At 42.8% G+C, this 25691-nt stretch overlaps 1 protein-coding gene across 2 annotated transcripts in view; it reads left to right on the top strand.

Moving 5' to 3' along the window:
* The first annotated feature begins 7161 nt into the window (after positions 1 to 7161).
* ELMO1 (engulfment and cell motility 1) overlaps positions 7162 to 25691 on the top strand; it is a 311635-nt gene continuing 293105 nt past the window's right edge. Inside the window, exons 1-2 of one of the 2 annotated variants that reach the window (XM_054193522.1) lie at positions 7162 to 7355; positions 8446 to 8516. The gene's annotated coding sequence lies outside the window, so the exon portion shown is untranslated. Of the gene's footprint in view, positions 7356 to 7635; positions 7852 to 8445; positions 8517 to 25691 lie in introns of those variants that run through there. The other variant, XM_054193524.1, reaches the window with a different exon arrangement.

Genomic DNA, 25691 nt, shown 5'->3' with positions numbered 1-25691 from the left:
ATACCTGCTTGTTTCCCCTATGTGTTAAACTCTGTTTTTTGGAGAAAGGATGGCATTTACCACGAGTTTGGGCAGTGTTCACCTTTCTTGCTAGCTGAAGTCTCTGCAGCCTATTGCAATCTAAATAATGCTGCCCAGAAAGGACGGAACTGGTCTTTAATATTAAAGATCTGTAGTAGTACGTGACATGGCTTAGCACCCTTCAAATGGCAACGGCACATACAACGCAGCTGCTAAACTGATAAAAATAGGCCGCTTTTATCAAAAATTAATCCGTACAGAACATAAGGTGACTAGAAAATAGGTGAATGTTAAAGGAGTTTTTGCAGCCTGTTGAAGGAGCGAGCAGCCCCTAAGTTTTGGGGCTTTTCTTGTTTAAGTTGTTTTGGGGCTTTTCTTGTTCAAGTTTTATATGGTTTGTGCACTGGCCAGTAATGTTATTACCTACAAATCAAACAGGACCGCAGACTGGGTAAAAAGGTAGAAACCTCAATCAAAATGCAGTGAGTTGCTTCAGGAGGCTAGGATTATTAATAATAACTGTGCTGCAGTTGTATCAGGAGACACCAAATGAAATTGGAGTTGAAATATATTGGTTATCTACAAATACGCAGAGGAAAAAAAAAAATCTGTCCTGGAGAACTTACAGCTTAAACTGACAAGGTTAAAAAATAAACAAACAAGTAAACAAAAAAACCCCAGCAACCGAACAACAGCACAAAAGGAAAGAAAAGAAAGTGACAGGGTAGGAAATGAATTCCCAAGCTGATACAGTTCACCCACAGTTGTATGGTGGATTAAGAGCTCACAGTTGAGTCAAAACTCGAGTCCCCTGGCTGCCCAGCTCTATCCTTTCACAAGGAGGGAAACAAAACAAAGACTAAAATGAGTAGAAAGGATATTGATCCTTAAATGTGGCTGAAACACGTAGGAGGTTATATCATAAAATGTTAATCTGATGGCAGATACACAGAACGCCACTGTGTGGTGGTGAAGAAAACACAGCGTGCAGCCAACAACTCCGTTATGGCTTGAGAAGGTGACTAAAATTCCTCTAGTGTCTTCTCCAAGGACTTCTTTTTGTGTGTCTTCTTTCAGCCAGGCATCTGAACTTGGACCTGCAAAGGAATCAAGTTCTCTTGTCTAAACTCTCTTACAAACTTTCTTCACAGTCGTCGTTGATAAACGGCTGGTGTTATGCAGAGCGAGGGGGGCAAACCCTGTCAGCAATCACTCAGCCAGCAGCCGGCCAGGGCGGGGAGCCTGTCCTGTCTCATGTTGGTGTTGGCCATCTTCTCTTGTCAAGAGAAGAGACTTGATGGTCTGTACCCTAAGATGATTGATAATCAACTTCCCATTCCCTACGTCAAGCACCAACCACTTTTCTTCATTATTTGAGGGTGATCCAAGGCTGTTTCTACCAAAAGAGCGATTTCTGCTCATTACCAGGAGGGGTGAATTGAGCCTGGGGAATGGAGGGTGGAACCCATCCCTTACTATTGGTGGCAATGCCGTGGTAAAATTTCCTCTCTGGTAAATTATTCTGCCACAGATTCAAGAGTGAACATGGTGAGAACTGCTAGGTTCCTTCTTATTTAAACAGACATGCAGAACTTCTTATCAAAGTCAGTGAGAGTTACTAAGGCTTACACGAAAGCTGGGAAATAGCACTGCGTTTGCTACATATCGCAGATCGTAGGAGTCCCTTGAATTCCTGCTTGAAGTTATAAAAGTGAGATTTAGCTTGCACCAACGTCTCAGCAAAATGCCTGGTTTGATTTAAACTTTTCTGGTCAGAACCAACTTACAACCACTGTTGGGCAGCTCCAGTGGTTACTTGTTTTCACCGCAACAGGAGAGAAGCTCCTCTCAAGTTCAGAGCTTGCTGAACTTCAACATTAATTGTTTTTTGTTGTTGTTGTTTTTTTAAATTTTTCTAGCTCTTCCCAAGTTTTTCTCCTTCAAACAGGAGCAGGCTGTGATGAAGTCACTTCTAGACCTTATTGTTCATGAATTCCTTAAGAGGTCCTTCATAAGCAAACTAAAATATAGAAGAAAAAGTAAATGGCAGTAAAAACAGTTTGTAGGGGTGTGTTTTTCCTTGTAGAAACAGAATAGGTTAATGGCATGAAACCTCTGAGAGCCATTCCTGACCTCTTCATTTTCCTGCTTGTCCATGCTTGGATTTCGTAACTGGTGTGATGATCGTAAGTACTATAATTTCACAACCTTAACTTTTAACCATTTATTTTATTGTAAATCTATGTCCAGATAAGATGGAAATGAGCCCATAAACACACCTAAACTACTTTTTAGAATGGGGTTGTTTGTAGGTTAATTAAAACATGCCTTACGTGAGATTGATTTATTTCTTCATTAAGCTGGCTATTCTGCAAAGGTCATCATCTTCTCCGCATATGTTATGTATACAAATGTATATACAGCAGCAGATTTACAGTCGGAATAGGAATACTAAAACTGAGCCATAATAACCCTTACATGATATTGACCCTGTTTAATCATCCCTCAACAAATGTTCACATATATATGAATATAAAATTCATACATATATAAGTCTATAAGAGCAAACTGACAACTATAAGTTAAGGACTGGAGTAGAGAGAACCGCAAACGTACTGCAGCTTAGGAAAATGAGCTTGAAGTTTCTGATACAGTCCACTTTTATTGATGTCATTGTTTGTGAATTTAGGTCAGATCTTCAGGACCGATTTAAAAATACCTAATAGACTATACACGCACATGTGTGCGTGTAAACACAGACAAAAGGTTTTCATTATCAAAATAAAGGGAAATTTATCCATGACTTCTAAAAAGTCAAAATGTAATAATAATCCTGTATTTTGTTTCAATATCCCAGCCAGCATCCTGATGTGTGTTAATGGTTATGAACAAGATTCCGTGGGCAATTACTTCTATATGATTAAAATACCGGTATTATTAAAGGCCATTCATAAAGCCCATGAGCACAGGAAAATCCAGTCCTATAGGGCACAACAAAGGCTATCTTGGATAATCTGTGCCTCAGCAAGGTTTTGGCCAGACAAACTATGACAAAACTCAACTCCTTCAAAAATTATTAGGAGGTCTTTCAACTCGGGGTCTAAGTTTTTCACTGCCAAAAGTGATTAATGACTTTGATGCTCTCTACAGCTTGGGGACAGTCAAGTTGAGATTTCTACAGGCCAGGTTTCAACAGGTGACTAGCACCTACTGGACTGTCCTGAAACATCCTTGTTGTCAGCAGAGCCAAGCCACAGTCATTCCTGGAAATTCTTTTTTTTTTTTTTTTTTAAGGTTGTAGCTGAAACAGCCACACAAAATTAAAATGCCTAATTCTCGGTGTTGTTTTCTGTTCCTGCGCTCCCTCTTCTGGCTTTCTAGAATTATTTAGCAAACATCTTATGCCCACATCGTAAGAGCAGCTCCAGTATCAGTTGTAAAAGCATCAGTTGAAATGATAACACACGCTTTGGTAGCACAAAGGGGACTGTTGCTAAATAAATCACGAGATGGCCATAGCAGCCAAGCACTTGTGTACATACGTAGTATTCCGAGTAAAGGTTTCCTGGGGTTTTGGAGAACAAAAATAATCTTACTATTGGTGCAATAGTTGCAATACTATGGATATGGATAAACAGAAGGCTTCACTGGAGTATTCTCTCCAGATTTCTAGTTTGTTCTCTCTCATGAACGTTCTAATAGAATGGTATGCTTAAATTTGTCCCCATAACCTAGTAGAATTTTTTTCACAACTTTTCTTCTAAATTGTGTAACAATAGCATTGTTAAATAAACATTCTCCTGCACTGTTTAAAATCCAACCATTGTGGAAATGTACAGCTGAAATCAATTTTAGTGATTTTCATTGCTGAGCCTGGGAGAAAAATAAAACCATGGTGAACAAAATTTTGCATTTAAAGTATTGTTCATTCTTAATATTCTTCCAGACATCTTTCCTACCGCCATATATGTGCGTTTATCTTCACAAAGGAAGCCAGTCCCTATGTAAGCATACTGGGATACTGGTCCTGAGGAAAATGAGGTAAACAAAACTTTCTTGCACATCTTGTGTTACATTTACACAGCCCTTTTCTAAGTTGTAAGCGCGTTTTGCTTTTTTTTCAAGCACCAAAATACAGGTAATGTATACAGAAAAAAATCTCAGTATTACAGAAACAGTTCAAATGCAAACTGAACAGCCATTTCCTTGGTGTTGATATTTCAATACCTCTTTCAATAAACTCTGCGTAGCCTCTTTTGAGATGGTTTGATAAGTGTTTTCAGTGTATATAATAAGAATTATATTACATATGCACCTCACACTTTTAGTTCTGGAGTTCTACCTTAATAAAGCTATATGAAAAGGTGCTTTAAAATGTGTACAAAACTCAGGAACCAACATGTTCAATGTCCTAAGTCAAACTTCTCCATGGATTTTAGCATTCAAGGAGGTCCTAAAACTCAATGGCTTTAAAGAAATGTTCCTTAATTGTGGGGAATTCCTGCCATGAATGATTCAGAACGCAGAACCGTGATGTGTCCTGCCCCAGCACCCCAGGTTCTCATTGCTGTCACCCATGCCACGCACCAACCTGCAAGGTGCTGGAGGTGTGCAGGCGGGTAATTTCTGCATGTGTGAAGAGGAGCTTCCACGTTTTTGGGGTGCACTCTCAGTCCCTGTCATTTGGTAAAGTCTGTGCTCTAGTCCTATAAATATAGTAACGTGTGACTCAGGTGAGTCATGCCATTTATTGCCTCACACTGGAGTATTTGCTCAGATCCAGCATATCGCTGACACAGTGCATAAGGGGAGAATCAAGTCCCACTTCCTCTTCTGGAAAGCCCCCAGAAATTCTACTAGGTATAAAATCCCAGCAAGCGGCTCTGCTACTTTCAGGGCAATGAGCCTCAGAAATGTCAGATGATGCATAACAGCATCATTGTGGTCTGAGGACCTGGGTGTTGCAGGAGGGTGGTTTTATAGGAAATCACTGGGAATTATTAACCTGCATAAAGATAGTATCATACATAATTATTTGCAAGATTAGAGGCAGTATTTTTACAAGTTTTGGTCTTTATGTATCATGAAGATACTCTTCAGAAAGAGTAAATTTTGTTATCCCAGACAATAAAAGTTGCTGTACCACAGCAGGGCTTCATGGCTACTCTATCAGTTCTTATCATAGTCAAAGTTACATGTACAGGACTTTGGAAAAAAAGAAAAAAAAAAGAAAGATCTCGCTCTCTGTAGCATTAGCAGATATGATTTGAGGGCTTGTAGTGTCACATATCGTGTGTGGTCCATACAGTAGCTGTGAGTTAAGGCCTTTAAAGGAAAAAAAAAAGCCAAAAACCAACTTACTGATGACTTTTGTTTTAGGGAGACTGAGAACAAAAAGCAGAGATCAGACAGGTCCTCCCTGCACCTTCTGTCAATGCTCATTTATATAGAAAGGCTTCAAATGACAGGTATTTCAGAGACAAAGTGAAAGGAAGTTAATATTCAAAATCAAAGTACAGCTCCAACTGCACAATGCTTCATGGATACATACTTCATCTTAACACTTCTCCACCACGTTATCTTGAGTCTGTAATCATGGCTTTGCTCCTCTAAAATTATTCCAGCTACAAAGTTGGGGATTTTTCTTCTCGTGATTTTTAAGTGGTGCTGAGCTAAACAGTCAGCAGGCTTCAGACTATTCAGAGTGCCTTCACAGGCGGTTTGGCTGGTATTGAACCCGACTGGCTGCTAATGCTATTCGATTTAGAAATATTTTACCGGTCCAGATTGCACCGCGTCCCAAGAGCTGATGCTGGGATGATGCTGAGCTGAGAAAACAGCTGGAAGTAAAAAAAAAAAAAACTAACAACGCCCAGCGAGCGAAAGCCACGACTGAGGCACTCATCTCACGGGCCTCCAGGATGCTCGAAACGCCGCCCGGGGCGGCACGCGGTACCCGGCGGCGGGCAGGGCCGGTGCGGAGCGCGGGAGCTGCCGCCCTCTCCCGGCCGGGGCCGGGCGCGGAGCCCAGCGGAGAGTCCCGCTCCCGGCCGCGCTCCTCCCCCCCCACCCCCACCCCCCCGAGGCTGTTGGCTCGCTGCGGAGGGGAAACATCTGTACGCCGCAGCCGAGCCAGCTGTGAGGCTGCTGAGCGGCGGTGGCTCTCTGGGAAGAAAAGCAGCAAGAAAAAATACGGAGTTATTCCACAGGCAACGAGGAAGCTCCAAATCACAGAATCATAGAATCATCCAGGTTGGAAGGGAACTTTAAGATCATTGAGTCCAACCGTTAAGCTAGCACTGCCAAGTCCACCACTAAACCATGTCCCTCCGCACCACGTCTACCCACCTTTTAAATACCTCCAGGGATGGTGACTCAACCACCAGCGAGTTCCAATGCTTGATAACCCTTTCTGTGAAGAATTTTCTCCTAATATCCAATCTAAACCTCCCCTGGAGCCACTTGAGCCATTTCCTCTTGTCCTATCTCTTGTCACTTTGGGAGAAGTGACTGACCCCCAGCTCTCTACACCCTCCTTTCAGGGAGTTGTAGAGAGCGATAAGGTCTCCCCTCAGCCTTCTTTTCTCCAGGCTAAACAATCCCAGCTTCTTCAGCTGCTCCTCATAGGACTTGTTTTCTAGACCCTTCACCAGCTTCGTTGCCCTTCTCTGGACCCGCTCCAGCACCTCAATGTCCTTCATGTAGCGAGGGGCCCAAAACTGGACACAGTACTCGAGGTGCCTCACCAGTGCCAAGTACAGGGGGGTGGGCGGTCACTTCCCCAGTCCTGCTGGCACACTATTCCTGATACAGGCCAAGATGCTGTTGGCCTTCTTGGCCACCTGGGCACACTGCTGGCTTATATTCACCCGGCAGTCGCCCAACACCCCCGGGCCGCTCTCCAGCCACTCTTCCCCCAGCCTGTAGCACTGCACGGGGTTGTTGTCACCCAAGTGCAGGACCCGGCTCAAATCTCTCATCAGAAGCCGGAGGGGGAGGGACACCGTCCGCAGGGCGCAGGGGAAGAAGCGCACAGGGTTGGCCGGATCTCGCCACCCCCCCCCCCCGCCCCGGCCCGCAGGTGCTGCCCAGCCGCCGGACCCCCATCGGCGGCGGCAGCAGCGGCCGGCCCCGGGCTGCACCTCGCGGCCCGGCCAGCAGGAGGAAGGAAGAGGAAGTGAGAGCGGCGGCGGGGAGCCGCCGAGTGCCGCTGCCAGCGCCGGGATGGGATAGCGCCGGGGGCAGCGCAGCGCAACGCAGCGAGGCAGCGGCGGCAGCGCGGAGCCCGGCTCCCGCGGCGGTGGGCGGCTGAGCGGCTCCGCCCGCCCCGGGAGGTAGGCGAGCCTCGGGGCCGGCGGCGGGGCGGGTGGCCGGACGGTGAAGGGGAGCGCGGGGAGACGGAGGGGACGGAGGCGACGGGACAGGACGGGGCGGGCGGCGAGCCTCGCACCTGCCCGCGGCGGCGGCCGGTCCCCCACAGCGGGCGGTGCCGGGCGGGGGGCGTCCGGCGGGAGCGGTCGCCGTTGCCGTGAGGAAGAGGAAGCGCAGCCTCGTGCTTGTCAGTGCGGCGGGGCCTCGGACGGCGGACGCGGCCGGCGGCGGAGGGGGGTGGCCCGGCCCGGCCCGGCCCGCCTCGCCTCGCCTCGCATAGCGGCTCCTCCCGCCTCCCTGCCCTCTCCGCCGGCCCGCCGCCGCTCTCTCCACAGCCGCCCGGCGCGACTTCGGCTGCGCCTCCTCCGCCGCCGCCTCCTTCCCCCCCCGCGACCCGTCCCGTGCCCCGGGCGGCCCTCTGCCCGCTCCCGGCTGCGCCTTGGTGGTGGGAGGCCGCTGGTGAGGGGCGGCGGGCGGGGGCCGCGCACCGGCGGGGAAGGGAGGGGGCGAGTGGTGGCGGGGCCTCGCTTGACCCGGCGGGACCGGCGCGTCGCTTTGGGGGTGGCCGGGAAGGGCGGACGGTTCTCGGGGCACCGGCCTCGGCAGGTTCCGGCCGGGTTTAACGCGCCGGGGTCGGGAGGGGGGAAAGAGGCTGCGACCGGCAGCAAGTGCCGGCACCGAGGAGAAACCTCAACTTCCCGAGCAAGTGCATCCCCGCAGGGGATGGTACCCAGCCGCCTCCCCCGAGGGCATCCCGCCCCCGCCGCCTGGCCTTCTGGAGCTACTGGTGGGATGGGGATGGGTATATGCGTGTGTGCCCTTTCCCAAGTTTGTGCTCACACCAGTGATGGAGCCGCTGCTGAATTTCAGGATGAAATGATCTGCTCTGAACCGTGGGTGGTGGTTACGCAAAGCCCCCGGTGTGCAGCCTTGTGAAGCAAGCGCGCATGGGGTCCAAAAAGTTAACGTTAACGTTTGTTTTGTTTTTTTTTTTTAAAGTTTCTTGGCTCGAAGCCTTTGCAAAGTTTATTTTGAGTATCTTTTTCCTTGCAGGACTCATACAACTGTCCAGCTCTCCCCCGAGAATGGTGTAAAGTAAATATAGGAGTTCCTGAAAAATAACAGTGAGTACATCTTGAATCAGCAACGTTTTGTTGTTAACTTTATAAGAATACCTCTTAACCTGCTAAGGCTCAAAATCTGCAACAAACACATTGAGAGCGCCAATGATAATAATGGTGCAGGAAATGTACCGTGTGTTAATTGCTTTAGTATAAACATGGTTGCCTGTGAGCTGTATTTCATGATACAGCAGTTACAGTGAAATTTAAGCAAGGGATGTTTTGATGTGTATTCTTAAGCAAATGGGTTTTCTTTTGCTTTTGTCTCTCAGCTGCCTGATTGCCCCCCGTTAAAATATTTATCTTTTGGGAAGCGGGGGGAATTGACAACCGTGCAGAGTCCTGTATCTGTGACTGAGGATGTGGTTTCCCCCTCTTCTCTCTAGCTCTTCCTCCTCCTTTCCCCCAAATGCACACATACACTCGCATGCCGTCTCATCCTTCAGTTATATAATCTTGGATCATTCATTGTTCTCATTAGTCCCATTATTTCCGTGTCATTCTTGCTTGATTGAGTGACTTAGGCAGAATATTACACAGTAAAGAAAAATATATTTGAATTTTCATAAAGTTCTAACAGTTTCAGCTGCAAGTTTGCTTTCGTTGAAGGTTTTCTTTCCCTGATCCACCCCCATCCGTTTTGTTTTTTTTTTTTTTTTTTTTTTGGAGGTCTATAAGTAGGTGGTAGGGATCTAATAACCGGTAACTAGATAAGAAGGAGGAAGAACAGTGATGACAGTTTGCTGGTAAAAGTCCCTCTTGTGTTGTGTTAGGAAAATACCCATTAACACATGTGTCATAAAGCTGTTAAAAGTACTGCAGCAACTTTTAAAAACTCACCAGGCAGAGAAAATAAAGACTAATATGGCTAAAACATCAACGTGATGTGAAATGGGTGTTATTGAAGGATACTGTCAGTGCAGTCTGTGGATCCAAGTTCGTGATTTGACTGGTCTAGAGGTGTACCTGATTCCCAGTTTATTCCTGCCAGGGAGGTTGCATAAGGGTAGTTGACTTTCTTTTGTCTCTTTTTGCAATCTGTTTGAAACTCACCGTGCAGAACAACACAATTGTCTTCTCTGTAGCGTGCAACTTTGCTATGAGTGTCATTGTCTGAGGTTTTGTTGTTAGGTTTTTTTTTTTTTGGAATGAAGAATGCGGGGGGGGGGGGGAAGAACCGGTTTCTATACTTACCATTTTGATATTTTTCCTTATATTCTCCATGTGCCAGGAAAAACTTAATAGGTGTACAATTCAGATGGATTTTGGTGAGGAGATAGGAAAAATTCTTACCTACTTATTCTGTAGCAGACTTATGTGGTCACTGAAAGTATCTGCAGCTCGGCAGACATTATTATATAACCTGACTACGTGTGTTCTTAAAAGCAAGTATTTTTGTTTCCTCACTGTTCAGGTGCAACATATTGCATACATTGTCCTAAGAAGTGATTTATTTTTTTTTTTAATGCACCTTCACCCTAGTATTCACCAAAAAAAGCTTATTATGCTACATGAAGGTGTAACTGTTGCTGAAACACTGCTGTGAGCGTTGTACTTCCTGACAGCAGTGCTGGTCTGCAGCGAATTGCAGATCAAGAGTAACATGGTGCTCCACCCTTCCTTCCGCTCTTTGTTTTTTTTTACCTAGTAGAAATCCCTTTGATTTTAAGGTTTGGGCTCATAGACGTGCTTTCTTACAGTGTCCGGCCTACAAAGTGGAGCTGGACTATGATCCCCCGTTTGCCATGTTGATACCCAGGGAGCAGAGCTCCCGTGGTCACGCATAAGGTGTGTGGCTTTCTTCTTTTCATACTCTAGATGGGTTCAGTATGTGATGGAGTGAGAGGCTAATGTCTGTAGATTTAACTGTAACTGGGAAAAGGTTTCCATAGATCTCTGCCAGTGCACCTGCGCGCTAACTTGCAGTGTCCTCTTCTTCCAATGACAGTCTGCTTTTTTGGATATATTGCCAACCACAAAGTTTCCAATCCACAAGTTGGAACACAGGAAGTTCCGTTCAAATACACGGAAAAACTTCTTTACAGTGAGGGTGACAGAGCACTGAACAGGCTGCCCAGGGAGGTTGTGGAGTCCCCTTCTCTGGAGATTTTCAAGACCCGCCTGGATGCAGCCCTGAGTAACGTGCTCTAGGCAATCCTGCTTTAGCAGGGGAGTTGGACTAGATGATCTCTAGAGGTCCCTTCCAACTCTGAAGATTCTATGTGTGTGTGTGTAATTCCGTGATTCTTAGATAAGGATTTGCTTGGAGCTTAGATGAGGCCATCAAGTACATGTGATTTTCCTCTTGAGTTGCGACTGTGCTATCGCCTGATTTTCAGTTTCCTTGAAGTAAATGATCCCTTTAAAGTTTAGAAGCCCTCATTGTTAGGCTGTGGTGCGAATGTGCAGTATGTCCTTGTATTAAAAATGTGTTTGTAGAAGGTGATGGTGATTTTGGGAACCCTGGAGACCAGAAAACATCATACATCCTTGGAGCAAGCAAAAGTACCGTTGTCTCTTCTGGTTTATTTCTCTGCACAGTTATGCCTGCGTCAAGTAGACTTTCTCCTCTGCTGTGTCCTTGCACTGTCCTGAAGGTACAACTTTGAGGGAGAATGAGTTGGTGGGGTTTGCTTCCCTGTTCAGTCATTATCCTATTAAAAAGGAGATGTCAAAAAGAGGTTTTTAGGGTTATGAAGTCTTTGTGGTTTGAACACTTGTGATTAGAAACGGCTTTGTAACAGCCATCAAACCACCATTCAGTAAGGTCTGTGCTGTATCTTTAAAAGATTTCCCGGCTTTGAATAAGGTTGTTTTTTTTTGAAAAAGGTTCTTGTATTCGTGGCAAGAGGAACGTGCCAAGTACACGTTGTTAAACTTGTGTCAATTTAATAGAGCAACTGTTTAAAGGATTTAGGATAATTTTCCTTCTTCTTGAGTCAGTCACTTTTTTTTTTCTTCTTTTCTTTTTTCCCCTCTCTCCAAATATAACACTGGAAAAGGAGAGAAAGAGAAACTAAAAGCAATTGGCAGAAGCCAGTATGTTGGCAGGCGTTTGATAGTACGGATCGTAAGAGGTGATAATATATATGTGACACTTAACATAAAATAAACTGCGTACATATGGTGTTACAGAGATGAATGGAAGAATAATCACAAAATTGTGAAGTTGTCTTTCAGTCAGCATTTTTGCATCAAGCTGTTTGCAAGGATTTGGTTTTGTGGTGTGATCTTTCGTTGTTGCGAGACACAGAAGAGAGACTGAAGGATAATGTTACAACCTTTCTGCTAGTTTCCTCGGTTTTCCGATCACTGTTAACATTTAAGAGGAATATTAATGAGAAGTCTGTGCCACAGGGGATAGCTAACGTGTTTCCTCTTCTCTCCGTTTCAGATCTGACAGAGGTAAACGTCTGTGCTGTGGGCAGACACTAAGTGGCTGGTGGCACCTGTGTGGTACCTGTCAGTAAGCTACTAATTTCCCAAGCTGCTGAGCGGATTGGTTTGTAAAGCACATGCTTGCGCTTAAGGGCAAGGTGAACAGTGATTTATATGGTGCTTGGTTGCAAACACTTGAAGATGCATTGATAGATTTCTCCTAGCAGAAGTTTTCATCATGAGTATTTGACTTGACTGTAGTAGGCTTGTTTTCAATGGCTGCTGGGGGGGGAGGTTAGTTGTTAGAGAGTGGAAGTGACAGACAAGCCATTTTTCTGTTCAGCAGTAAATCGCACTATGAAGAAGACTCAAAGCCACCGCTGGTAGCGGTCCCCTTAGAAAAGTGTTTTAGTTTATGTACAAATGAACTCGCTTTGGTAAGCACCCTTTAGAGTTCTACAGAAAGCTGAATATACTACCTGGAGGTGTTTTACAAATGTGATAAGCGACCTATTCTTACTGCTTTTGAGGACATAAGTCTACTTACTGATGCTTTTGCTGTGTTCCATTTACAGTCAAGTAGCACTGCAGAACACAGGCGCTAGCACTAGCGCAAGGGAGGGAGTGGGAGCTACCAGTCAATGCTGAGAGAAAAGGTTTCCCCTTTCAGGTTGAATTTGGTTCATTTAAAGTGTTTATGAAACATCATCTTCAGTAAAGAGACTAGGGAGGGGGGGAATAAGAAAACAAATTGTTCCCAAACAGATCTATTACAAAATAATAGCTGTGCCCTAGCTGTGTGTGTTTTCTTGTCTTTGGCTTTCCTTCTGATTTTTATTTCTTAAAGTTAAACTCTCCTCATAATTTCTTCTTCCATGTTTACCACCTCTACCTTGGTACCTTATTCTTTGGTCTTTGATGTATTTATTTATCTGAGCTCTCATAGTTTTACCGACTTCGTCCACTCCATAAATTATTTCCTGGGCATCCCTTAGATTCTTACTCAATTAAATAACTTTCTTTAAGATTTGCAAGAAAATCTGTGTGTATCACCTCCTATGTTCTTTCAAAGTCTACCTCAAAATGTTTATTGTACAGTCCTAATTTTTGGGGGGCATATGAAGGGTAAAACTGTCTCTGAAATACAGCGTCATCAGGGACTGAGTAATTTTTTTTTTTATGAGCTACATGAATACATATATGATAATCTAGTTTTTTTTCTTATTAAGCTTGCTCCATTTGGAAGGGAGGATGGGTCACTGCTTCTAAGAGAACTTCAGATTCTGGAGATGCGATGGCGTTAAACTCCCATTCTTTAATACAGCAGAGGATGCTTGCTTGAAGATGATCTAATTTCCCAGAGCTTTTTGCAAGTCAGAGAGTGTGCATGAACATGGACAAAATGCTCCATGTGGACCTTTTTTTCCTTAATGTATGAAGCTGACAACCTGCAGATCAAATACATCCAACATTTTGAAGTTAGACAAAAGGAGGGATATGCAGGGTATGACAAAAGGCTCAAATAATGCTGTCAACATGTCAGCCTTCCTCCTTCAGTTGAAATTTTGTGTACGGTTCCTGGGATGGGATGGCTGGTGCTGTTCAGACGTGTTTTTCTTCTACCTCGTGGTCAGCTTGATAGTAAGAATGGGAAGAGTCAGGGCTCCTGATTTAGTCTGACTTGCAGCCCATATCTGTTTCTTCTGATGCTGACTTGATCTTTTATGTAGTAACAGGAGATGCATAAATGTTGTGAAAATAGGTGAATGATTTTTGATTATTTTTTTTTAAATGTAGTTAAAACAATTTTTGCTGTGTTTTGGAGTGATGGAAAGAGTTTAGCAAAACCAGTATTTCAATAAACTTCTATAAAACGCGGTTGTTTTAACACTTTCTTCCATACATACAGAACTGTCTTAGCTAACTATTCATATATTCTTAGTATGTGCAGCAATTCTGGTGCTTGCATTTGTAGCCAAAATGAAAATATTACTTGCCTATTTTCTTTCTCTTCGGTCATCACACACATATTGTATAGTCCAGCAGAAGTGTAAGGGATATGTGGGTCTTGGCAAAGATACCTCATGTGAGTAGTTCAGGATTTTGTCCAGCTAGACTGGCAATCTGCTGTATATTTCATTGAATCTTGCTGGAGTGACCGTAGTGCTGGTGACTCTTTAAATTGCTGCATTGTATTTTAAGAGAAATGGTAATCTGTTGAGGTAGGGCGATGAGGAATTATAAGTATTCACAGAATACCCTCTGGCCAGACAGTAAAGTTGATTTGCACATTTCTCCTCTAATAGTAAGAGGAGAAAAATGTCTATGACACAGGTTGGTATAATATAATTTTTACTCTTAGTGCCAATACATGAATTTGTTACATTCCAATACAGTCTTTTCCTTTGCTTTGCTTTCTGGAATACAATTGCACATTAGTTTTCATAGCAACGGTCGTGGCTTCAGCTGGAAATGGAAACCTGATAAGTGCTGGCTCAGTGCATGGACTTTTGGACAAACTTTTTCAATAACACTGAGCCAAACCAACTCAAAAAAAAAAAATAATCCCCAAACCTAAGTCCTGGTCCTTGCATTCTGAGAAGGATATCTAGTATACCCTTTGGTCACTGGGCTTTTAAAATGCTGGAGTATTGGTGTTTGTCTTTTTTTTTTTTTTTTTTTTTTTTTCTCCCCAAGTTTTTTTTTTTCCCCCCTCTCTTCAAACACCAGGGCACTCATTTGTTGAAACTCTACCCCCTGTGGTTCAAGTACATTCCTCCTATCAACCTTTTCACCCCACCTCCCACTGACCCTCTTCACACGTACTCTGACATCTCTTCTGCTCACCAAACTCACGAAATTCAGGTCTAGATGTGGGGTCTAATTCTGAGCTATAGTTTATGTAGGTCTATAATCTCTTCTCCTATAGATATGCATACAAGTTTCTTGTTGTGCTTAATCTTCTTTTCCTGGAAAAAAAAAAGCAGAAAATTTGAACAAAGGAGAACTTCCATTGGAGAGCAAAAGACAGAACATTTGGTGTGGTGGTTGTTAACTACTCAGGAGAAGATTGTAAAAGGGGGGAAAAAAGATCCAACCAACCAAAAAGCCTTCAAAGCCAAAAGAAAATGTAGGGTCTTTTCCACTTTGGGCCACTTAATGCAATTTTAACCATATCTGTGGCAAGTAATTAAAGATTTGACAGCTAGTGCCAGTTCCAGGAAAGGAAGAAAAGGGCATGAAAAATGGCCCACATCTTAAACTAAAATACCAGGTTGGTTTTTTAAAATTGTGTCTAATGTTAGAAGTAGGTCAGTTTATGTGGTCTTTTTTGAAAAGAGTCATTTTCATACTTTGTAGCCAAAAGTGAAATCTTTACAAAAGTGCAATTGTGGAAAGCAGTGTATAAAAGGTGGAAAGGGAAAAATCGTCTCTTCTGCCCTGTGTTGCTCTGAGCCTTTCTCTGTCCTGGCTTTCTTCTCTGATGTATTTGGACTTGACCTATGGAAACTTCTGCATCTGTTCTTCCCTCTGTATAAAATGCTGGTGATTTCAGTCTATGTTTCTTGGGTTAGCCTTGGGATGCAACATGTACAGCACCTTTCATAAACTTTTATAATATGCAATGACCCGGGCTTTTATTTCTTGACCTGCCAAAAGTAACCCATTTTTTCCTTCAGCTACCTTAGGAATTTAACTTGTTGGAAGAGTGTATGTGTGTGTTTGTGTAACAGCAAGAGTCGGTAGCATTGCGCTGTGTTGGGATGGTTTTCTGAAAGGCAAAAGTTTCAAAGACTTTATCCCCTGCAGCTGCAAATGAGTCAGAAAACACATTATGATAAAGCAGAGATGTGTGCAGAGGGAGAAGGGAAGAAAATAATCTACATAATTTTAAATCCAAGTTGGAATTCGAGTTCTATTTTAAAACAAACACATAAATAAAATGGTCTTGGGCTATTTGCACTGGAATTTTAAATTGATTTCCTGGCTCGTACACCAGAGGGATCAAAACATCCACAATTCAGCGGTGGTGGTGGTGGCGTGTGAATTCAAGTTAAAACAGTACATCTTAAGATTTTTTTGTTATGTTCCAAATTGCTTAAATTTTGTAAAATTATTCACCTCACTCTAGAGATGGCGAGGCTTTTAGCTTTGGATTAATTTTGTATAATTAATATATGAGGGTTGAAAAAGCAACTGTGCTGGCCTGTGGGCTACTTTCCTGTAATTAGAGGAGTGATGGCATAAGGCAAAAAGCAGTCAGACTTCCCTCCCCTAAATCGGTAAATAGAGAACCACCAAACTAGACTAGAAGATCAAACCTAAGTCAACCTGCAAATCCTTTGTTTCCAACTAATTGTTCTTGCTGTGTTCACTGGTCCCCATAAGCTTGACTAAGGGGATAAGCCTTGCTTTCCTGTCTTGAGGCTTTTCTCTCTTGATCTATTGAAATTCAGAGCGGAGGGCCCCCTTTAGAGAATGTCCTGTGGGTAGCTGTCTCCTCTATAACAAAGAGGCTCCAGCTGTGGATATGGATTGAAGAGAGAGGTAGCCTCTCAGGCAGGCAATTTGGAGTCATTTAGGAAACTGGTAGTTTCAATTTAATTTGGAAATGGTGAGCCCGAGTCAGTGCAGCTTTTGGACGGCTGATGTCCTGCGATTCAATTCAAACAGTACCTGGGCATTCCCAACATGGCCTGCTGAAGGTTCCATTTCTGAGATACATAATTGTAATGGAATTACACTGTGTAGCTATGTAGTTTTAACCTGATGAAAGAGACGTTGTAAGTCAGCGATTTGACATTGGAAGGATGTCGTTTCAGTCTTTGCATCAGCTAAAGACTGGTGCCAGAAGTGAGTGCATCCTCAGGACAGCTGCTCTCCAATATTTCAACGCCAGCGGTGTTCCAACAGGAAGGAGAGGAGAATTCAGGTGTGCCATGTAAGTGCGAATTCTGGTAAGAAGTAGTAGGCATAACCCCAGTTAGAAGGGCAGATACATTTTTTTTTTTTTTCTGTATCTTTTAGCATCTTCATCCCAGTCTGTTTCAGCAGCTTCATCTGTGTTGAGATACCCAGCCATTAGCTATGCATGTATAATTACAGCTATGCATGTAATTAACTGCATTATCAGTATTAGCCAAAAGAAAAGAGAGTTGTGTGTTTTAAGTATGGCACTCCGTGTGTGTTATCATTTCATATGCATACTAAATGAGACAAGAGGCATTACTTAAAGAGAAGCCTTGGGAGGAAAGTATCCTTTTAAAAAATTAATCTGGATCTATTGTTTTGATAGAAGTAGTACCACTGAAAAAGGGTAATCAGTGGTAATACCATTAGCTTGTGAGAGCATGAGCAAGATCTCTTAATCCACAGTATTTACGAAAAGGGACAGGTAAGTCTAGTATGGAGGTTGTAGAGAGGTGGGGGTCGGTCTCTTCTCCCAAGTAAGAGGCGATAGGACAAGAGGAAATGGCCTCAAGTTGCACCAGGGCGGGTTTAGACTGGATATTCGGAAAAAAATTTTATACTGAAAGGGTTATTAAGCATTGGAACAAACAGGCTGCCCAGGGAAGTGTTTGAGGCACCATCCCTGGAGGTATTCAAAAGACGGGTAGACATAGTGCTTAGAGATATGGTTTAGTGGTGTTTGTTTGGGGTTTTCTTTTGTTTTTTCAAGAGTTAGGTTGATGGTTGGACTAGATGATTTGAAAGGTCCCTTCCAACATAGGCTATTCTATGATTCTGTGATACTCGATCTTTACCCGTTCTATGCAGAAGTTACAAGTGGGAGCAAGGCATGGGTGTGTTCTGTGTTGATAAAGGTAACCTGAAGCAGTTAGAAAACTTGGAGGTTGTTTTGAGCATCTTCTCAGTGTTAAAAATACAAGCGTAGATAGCTGGCAGAATGCAGACGTCAAGGGCTGTATTTGCAAGCTATATTCTGGAGTAAAAGCTGGGAAATTGCCTTCGCTACAGAAAGCATGGATGGTATGCATCGGCAGCGGGAACTCTTGTTCTCTCCTGCTGTTTTTCAGATCGTGAGGTGAAGTCACTGCTGTAGCTGTACTGCCTTGCTGAGCTGATAACAGCCTAACTGGGCAGAAACGATCTACGATGAATTCTTTTCAGATAGAGGCAGAAGATAGCTGCTCCACCTACTGAATAATGGCAGAGGAGCTCCTTGGATGGTAGAGGAGCTCCCACCAAACACTGGGATGAGCTCAGGGCAGATCTATTTAGGTCAGACTGTCTAGCATTTTGTATTAAATCTGCAGATCAACTGTAGGTAGAAATTCTGGAACTTTTCTAGTGTATGCTGAGGTAAAAGAAAAAAGTATTTGGTGGTTGGATTCAGTTTGAAATATCTGCTATTGTTTGTTTTCATTTGCTAATCTGATGCTGGCGCAAAGCCTCATGAACACAAAGTCAAAGAAAAGTGGGGCTTTTTTAGAAGGCACTTTGTCAACAGACATGAACAAAGGTGGTTTTAAAGTGTTACTGAACCACTGACAAAACCTCTTAAAGGAGTGTACTCATTAGGCCTCTCTGGAAACGTCTAGATTTCATGAAGTGAAGGACCATCAGCTCTGTCTTCCCTTACTGAGTTGATTGTTCAGTAATTCTATAGGCAACAGCTCTGTCTCTTGGGCGGTAGTCGCTGTGTGTAACTAAAGGTTGTCCGTAGATGAAAATCATGAAGTAGCAATATGATTTAGTTAAAAAATACCAATCCTTGGCATTCTCCTTATTTTTCTGTTTGGTATTTGTACTGATTTAATGTCTGGATATCTACACTTAGAACTGAAAAAAATCTAAGGTTTTGTTGTTTGGTTTTTTTTCAAAATAAGAGCTTAATCTGTAATTTTTTGCTGGCTTAATGGAGAGAGTTGTGCAGGTGATTATCTTGTTCTCATACAATGAAAGCTGTTGATAATTTTCCATAATATTTCCAATAAAAATGTTAACCAAAGAATCCTGAACTGTTGGCATAACTCAGTTCCTCCTGCTGAAATAACACAATTCAGTCCAGTGGTATTAAACCACTAGAGAGTTTGGCCTTTAGAAGAGGAAGAAAGAGAATTATCTCAGATACACAGTGCTGTAAATGTTGACTCTTCAGTTGTGACTAGTGTGTAACCTCTTTGTGCAGACAATCAGCCCATGAGTTCACAGTTCAGCACTTAGCAGTGTTGAATGAAAAAATGAGTTCAGAGAAAGGAAGGCGCCTTCCTTGAATTGTATGAGAAATTGATGTAGACTGTTCAAAGTTACTTTTTCCTTTTTAAAGTCTAACATTGGTCTTCAGTTACTCCTGGTCCTATTGAGGAATTCAGGAAATCAGTGAAAGTTGAGGGTGATACACGTGATAATTGCAAAGGGTTTTGATATTTGCAGAACAATTGGGACACCATAAGGGAAGAAGTTGTCTGCTTCTTTCTCACTGGTACGCTACTAAAGCAGAATAATTGTATTTAGGAAGAGAAGGACCTTCTCTGATTTTGTGTTAGTAGAGCGTCTGTGTCTTGGGAGCAGCAGTTTCCCCATCATTGCTCTTGTACACAATGAGATTGGGTTGCTGCAACATTTGCATAAAATAATGCGTCTTTCTGCAGTAATTCTTTTAAACGATTTCCAACAAAAATTAGCGTCTTTCTGCCATTGCCAATGGCTTGCCTTTGTACAGTTGTCAAAAGAAGAGCAAGGCTTTATTGGGAAGAACCAGCAGAAGAACAGCCTGCCCAGGGAGGTGGTTGAGTCACCGTCCCTAGAGTATTTAAGAAATGTGTAGATTTGGCACTTCAGGGCATGCTCTAGTGACAGAGATTGTAGGGGTTTGGGTTTTTTTGTGTGTGTATGGTTGGACTCGATGATCTCAAAGGTCCTGTCCAACCATGAAGGTTCTATGATTCTATGAAATTTGTAGCATTTGGCCCCAGCATTTGCTTCTGCAGAAAGAGGACAGAAGTACTGGAGTGTTATTTATGTCTGTGGGTATATGAGATCCACAATGGAACGTCTTTTCCTTCTTTTCTGCAGAGCGTTTTTACGTAGGTAGGAGCAGCAGGTGCTCATTGCTGGTGAAAGCCATTGTGTGCTACCTGCCCCTTTGGAAGGGAAAATTTGTGCGTTTTTATTTAAAAACTGCCAATGCCGGTGGCGTTTTTCTTTTATTACTATTATTCTCCTTTTTAAAAACCATGTCTTGGACTTCCTTATCTCCTCTCACAAAAAAAGAAATTGTTCAGTGTCGGGCTCTTTGTTGGAGCTGTGCTGCCAGGAGCCTTCCTGGCCTCCGGCACTATCAACAGAAAACGCTGCCCTTGAAAGAATGGAATATAGTTTAGGCGGGGTGGAGGCGGGGGGGGGATACCAAGACTGGGTAGTGAAAGGCAGAACTTGGCATCGCAAGGAAACGTCTGAAAAAACATTCATGCTCCTTGAAATTTTTAAGAATGGTAGAATAAGGTTACGTGAAGGAGGAGAAAAGAGAAATAAAGCGAGTAGAAGGGGAACGTGTTCGCACGCCCAAAAAGGGGATGGGAAGGTATTGCAAAGTTTATTTAGGCATCGTCTTTTTTTGCAAGATAAGCCTGGAACAGGGAATTGGTGATCCCTAGTGTTTTAGTTTAGTAATTTAAATCTATGTGATACATAATTATGTATTTTGGGGTTTTCCCCCTGACTCAGCCACACAAGCTTAGTCTGACAGGGGTATGGAAATTGGATATTGCTGGGCCATAGTGTAACTTCTATAACTCACTCTGAAGAATGGAAGAGTGATATATAATGGCACATTTGTCAGGTAAGTTTTCCTCAGTAACACCTCATTCCTCCACAGCTTTAATGCATGCTTATTTTTATATATATAATATACGTCCATTGGGTGCAAAATCTCTAGCTGGTGGCAGGGCAGGACCATAATGTGTTCATAAACAACCTTTGGGGTGAACGATGAAGCCCTGTTGCAGTTTGGATTGTCCTGTGGGTCAGGAGCCATACAAACTGGCTACTTTCTCAGAACCGTCACTCTGGGCTTTCTCTTTTTTTTTTTTTTTTTTTTTTTTTTTCTTTCCCTCCCCATGCTTTCTGTCTGCTGTTGCAGAGGCTGTTTGAGTCCTCAGTAGACAGCATTATGGGTTGTCTACCATAAGGCTGCAGTGGGAGTAAGGAAGCTCTTGAGCTAGGAAGCTCTTGAGCTTTTAAGGGCAATCCTAGATTATTCTGGGTCTTTTAAGGTGGGTGGGTGGGTGTGAAGACAGGAAGGATTCTTATTCCCATTAAATTACAATTAAATATGCACTCAAGTTTTTGTTTTTGTAAGTAATCCCGTTGATTCTGCGCAAACCAAGATGGATATGGGTCATGTTCTTTTTTGCAGTACAGGCATGAATAATGATGAAGAAAATAAATGCATGGGTCAGATAGCTGAGTGGGAAGCACTCATCTTATGCAGCTATGCTGCTGACAATAGGTACTTTCTAAGCAGCTTGGAAAGTCTTCCTATGAAGACTTTTGCTATTTAGGAGGCAAGAGCTTGTAATTTGCATTCAGGAAGCATTTTTTTTTAATCAAAATATTTGGCTTTTATATCTGTGCACAGGTGTGCATGCGTGTAAACACACAGTATGACAGCACAGTAGGGTCTTTGCTAATTTTTTTTAATGGTTGTGAATTTTAAGAAATTAGCCATTAAACTGTGGTTGGATAAAGGGCGCGGGCATATGGCTGTGTTCTTTACCAAAAGACTCTGAAGGCCGCTGGATTAATGGTTTTCATCTCATTTCACTGACCTTTGACCCTGAGAATTTTGTATAACTACTAAATTAAGCCACCAGTGGATTATTTGCTATTCATTTCAGCAATCCGCTATGCTACAAAAACTGTAATGTCTGTCTCATAGCGAGAAGGAGCATTACGCTGCAGCAGTTGGGTGTCTCAAGTGTGTAGTGAGGCAGGGAGCCAAAGCCAGGCTGCTCCTCGCTGCTGTGAGCACATCGTTGGCTTACAGTCGATGGAGCGTGATTGCTCGGCTTGTATCGTTGCTCTTAGAAAATGCTGGGTGCTGCGGGTTTGTTTCCTAACTATCTATTGGAGGGTCCACTTTTAAGGACTGAATAATGTTTGTAATTAAGGGATCAGAGTGTATTTTCTTGAAAGCTGAAAATGAATGAAATTAAAGAGGTCCTTCGTGCTGTTCTGACTTCTGCGTGAGAAAAGGATGCTGGGTATCAAGGTAATAGGCAACGCATTTGAAAATTTTTCTCTAAATGTTGTGCAAGACCTGTGGAAATGAGTGGATCTCCAGAGTGTTAAACGAGAATAAAGTTTTATTGCTCGCTGTAAAGCTACTGGTGGAGGGAGTAGTTACAGTAAAGCAAGATGAAGTTTAAATTTAAACCAGCCTGCCTGTGCTGGTCCGTGTGGATAGATCCATATAGATATACTTCGTCTGAAATAACCACTTTTTTAGAAGGTTTTAGAGAGGAAGGGCCGTGAGTTACGTTTAGGGGCTTTTGGATTAATTTAGATTCTTTCCTTACACTCACTCCTGAAGAGGAGCCACACTGACTTAGGCAGGTAGCGTTTTGCGTTAACTTCAAATTTTACCATGGAGGCAGGCAAAACGAGGAGAGAAAAAAAAAAAATGTTTGCAGATATAATCTGTTGTCCTGACTATTCTGGTGGTTCTAAATATCAGCAGTGCGTGGAGAGTTACTGGCAGGCCCTTTCCGTAGTGCACAGCTTCAGCAGCCTGGCTGCCAGGAAAGCCAGCAGCTTACTAATAACTGACTAATCGTTTCTGTCACACCTGCACAAGCCTTTCTATCTCCTCAAAACACATTAGTATTCATGAGAAGTTATTGAACCATGATGAATCACAAACACGTTTTAAGTAATTCTTTTGTCATTCTCCTTGGGCCAAGTACACCTTTCCTAAACAATACCTTATTTTTCGACCCTGTAAAACGTTTTATTTTTATAGTCAGAGAACTGAAAATCAGATAAATGAAACCCTCTCTGTGTATTCAGGCTTACCTTTTAATGGGGACTTTGTACCCCCACTTCTCACTATTTACCTCTGAGCTCCATCGTGTGATTAGATTAAAAAGCTCTGGTCTGTGCTGGTTTTATTAATGCAGTAACGTGGTTAGAATCCATAACGTGATCCCATTAGTTGTGGAGCTGTGGATGCCAATTCTGTCACCTCCCTGGGTGTTCACCAGTTAACGGCTGGTTTCCACGGTGGGCTGTGTCCGTCTCAGCATTGCTCATTGGGTCAAATGATGGTTACTGAAACTGCACGGGAACTCCACGAGCCTTCTCCATACGGGAGGGCCTGTGCTATTCCAGGATCTCGCTGTGATCTCACCAGTACGTGCCTGCCAAGCGCTTAGTTTGATTTACTGTTCTCATTTTCTGTGTAGACTTATGCAATCATGAAAGGAAAGATTAAATCAGAGTGGGAATGACTACGCAAATAACTGATGGAAATGTAAGAATGAACAGCAACAGCTATAGAGTTGTTTCACTTCAGGTATTTATTTGGAAAGTTCAGCGATAAGTTTGATCAAAAATGCCATGTTTTGCTGGGACTGGAAGGAAATATTGTACAATGAAATGGAAGTATTACCTGGAATGTCCTATAAAAGAGAACCTCAGGTGTAATTGTTACTTGATGTTCCCAGCATTCGAAAGCCAAAGCTTTAGGATGGATTTCTGCTGGCAAAAAGTTGTATTAGGTGTGGAGAGCAAGAGGGGCTCCTATTTCAAAAGTTGGGTCATTCTCCCCACCCGTTAAACTTTTAGCTTGGTACCCTTAGAAACAGCAACAGATTCTGTTGCTTGTATATATGGCATCTGTGTCTCTTTTTTCCCTCTTTCCCCGTACAGTAACTTTTAAATTGTCGGCTGATTCAAGCCAAGTCAGCAGAGCAATAGAGTTCCCAAAGATGCAAAGTTCAGACAGGTTTTGTGAAAGTAGGCAACTGGATGGAACAGAAACTGTAAGGGAAGGACTCAGACGTGAGCCTTCATTAAACAGCTGGAAACCTGCACCAGGGATTCAGATGGGTTTGCCTTAGCCCTGCTGCTCGCAGGGAAGCTGTTTGCTTTGCTTTGTTAGACAAATGTATGAGAAAAGGAATCTCTCACTTTTCTAAGGAAAAACAAAACGAAAGGCCTGAAAGCAAAACTTGTGCTAAAAACAGATTGCCGTCTCATAACTTACCTGACTTCCACTCTGAAACATGTAGGGTGTGATTTTACTGTACACAAAGCCTCACTGTCAGGGTAGTTATAAAGAGTCTTCTAGATGAGTGAGATTCAGGCTTCTCTAACATTTTCATCAAGGCGTTGAAATAAAAATATTTAGGAGGACTTAACTTTAAACAATAAAAACTTCAAAACTTCAATGAAGCACTATATTTTATTCACTTTTAGGCAGTCCTGTGCTGATCATACAGTGAAAGAGCAGAATTGGGGGGGTAATACTGCTAACGAAGGAGACTTAACAAAAATATAAAAAAATGTACTGTGTGTCCATATGGGATAGCGCTGTGCAGATGGTAGACAAATACAGATGAAGAGCTATAAAATCTTGTTTTACTGGGGAGCTCAACTAAAAAGAAACTTTTTACTGCCCAGTAAGGGTGTATTACAAATTAATTTTATGTGTTTGATAGGGAATCTTTTTGAGCTTAAAAACATGCTACAGCATGAACCCATGCTGGTTAGTTTTGCTGTAACTGTAAAGTCCACAGATCATTTTTTGTCTCACTATAAATATTTTAAGTTCTACGGGGATGCAGAAGGGAAGTAAGAACTTCCCTGAACATGATGGTTAAGGAAAATAGGATGTTAATTGTTTCCAAATGCTGGCTTGCTCGTTAGGTAGAATTTATTACTCATCTCCAATTGGAGGAGCCATGCAAATTCAGATGGCCAGTGGCTAACGAGGCACTAAGTCTAGTGAATTTTTCTCAGAGCTGGTCTGATAGTAGCTTCTACCATGGCTTTCCTCACACCTCACTTCGTGGCTTAGTTCTTCCATTTGACCTGCCGCTAGCCAAGAGCCTGACCAGGCTGGTTTTTCCCGCTGGAACTGTGAGAAAGAACTTGTGAGTTTTGTTATTCCTCCCGACCAACAGTACCATTGCTTACTTCTGGTACCTGTTCATAGATGAAAGGAATAGGTGCTGTAACTCAGCGTCTTTTTAATTTTTTAAATAATTAGTTCTTCTCTCTCCCCACACTTAGCATAAGTTCCCTCTTCAATTTGAGGAGAGCGCGCTACCTTGAGTTTGTCTTGTGTCTCTCCATTCTAACAGATTTAAGTACCTTTTTTGGTGATACTGTTCTTTTCTAAGCTCTTGTGGTGTCAAGACTCACGGACTGTTGTAAAGTACATCCTCTGATTGAATTATAGCTGTCACTGCTGGCTGTGTTTTAGTCCACTCCAGTCCTGGCTGCCTTTTTTGCTCTAGTCTCTGAGGTTTTGGTCTTTTTCTGTCCTGAGTGTTTAAATTCTCACATGTCTATTTCATTTACAGTTCTTAACATTAGATTTATTTTCAAAGTCCTTTTTGAGGAGGAATGTGTGGGAATGTGTGTATAAACCATAAAAAATGTTAGTCCTGTGGGAACCACATCATTTTACAGTTTGTGTTCCTACCTACTGATATCTTTAACTAGGCCATGCTTTGCTTTCTTTCCTTCCCCCCCCTTCGGGGAACACTATTTGAGGTGAACTTTCTTCCTTTAGGATTTTGAATCCCAGTCAGAGCAGGATTATTCATC

Source organism: Rissa tridactyla, chromosome 2 (assembly GCF_028500815.1).
Source record: "Rissa tridactyla isolate bRisTri1 chromosome 2, bRisTri1.patW.cur.20221130, whole genome shotgun sequence".
In the NCBI taxonomy this organism is placed as follows: Eukaryota; Metazoa; Chordata; class Aves; order Charadriiformes; family Laridae; genus Rissa; species Rissa tridactyla.
This window is presented reverse-complemented; position numbering and strand designations above follow the sequence as displayed.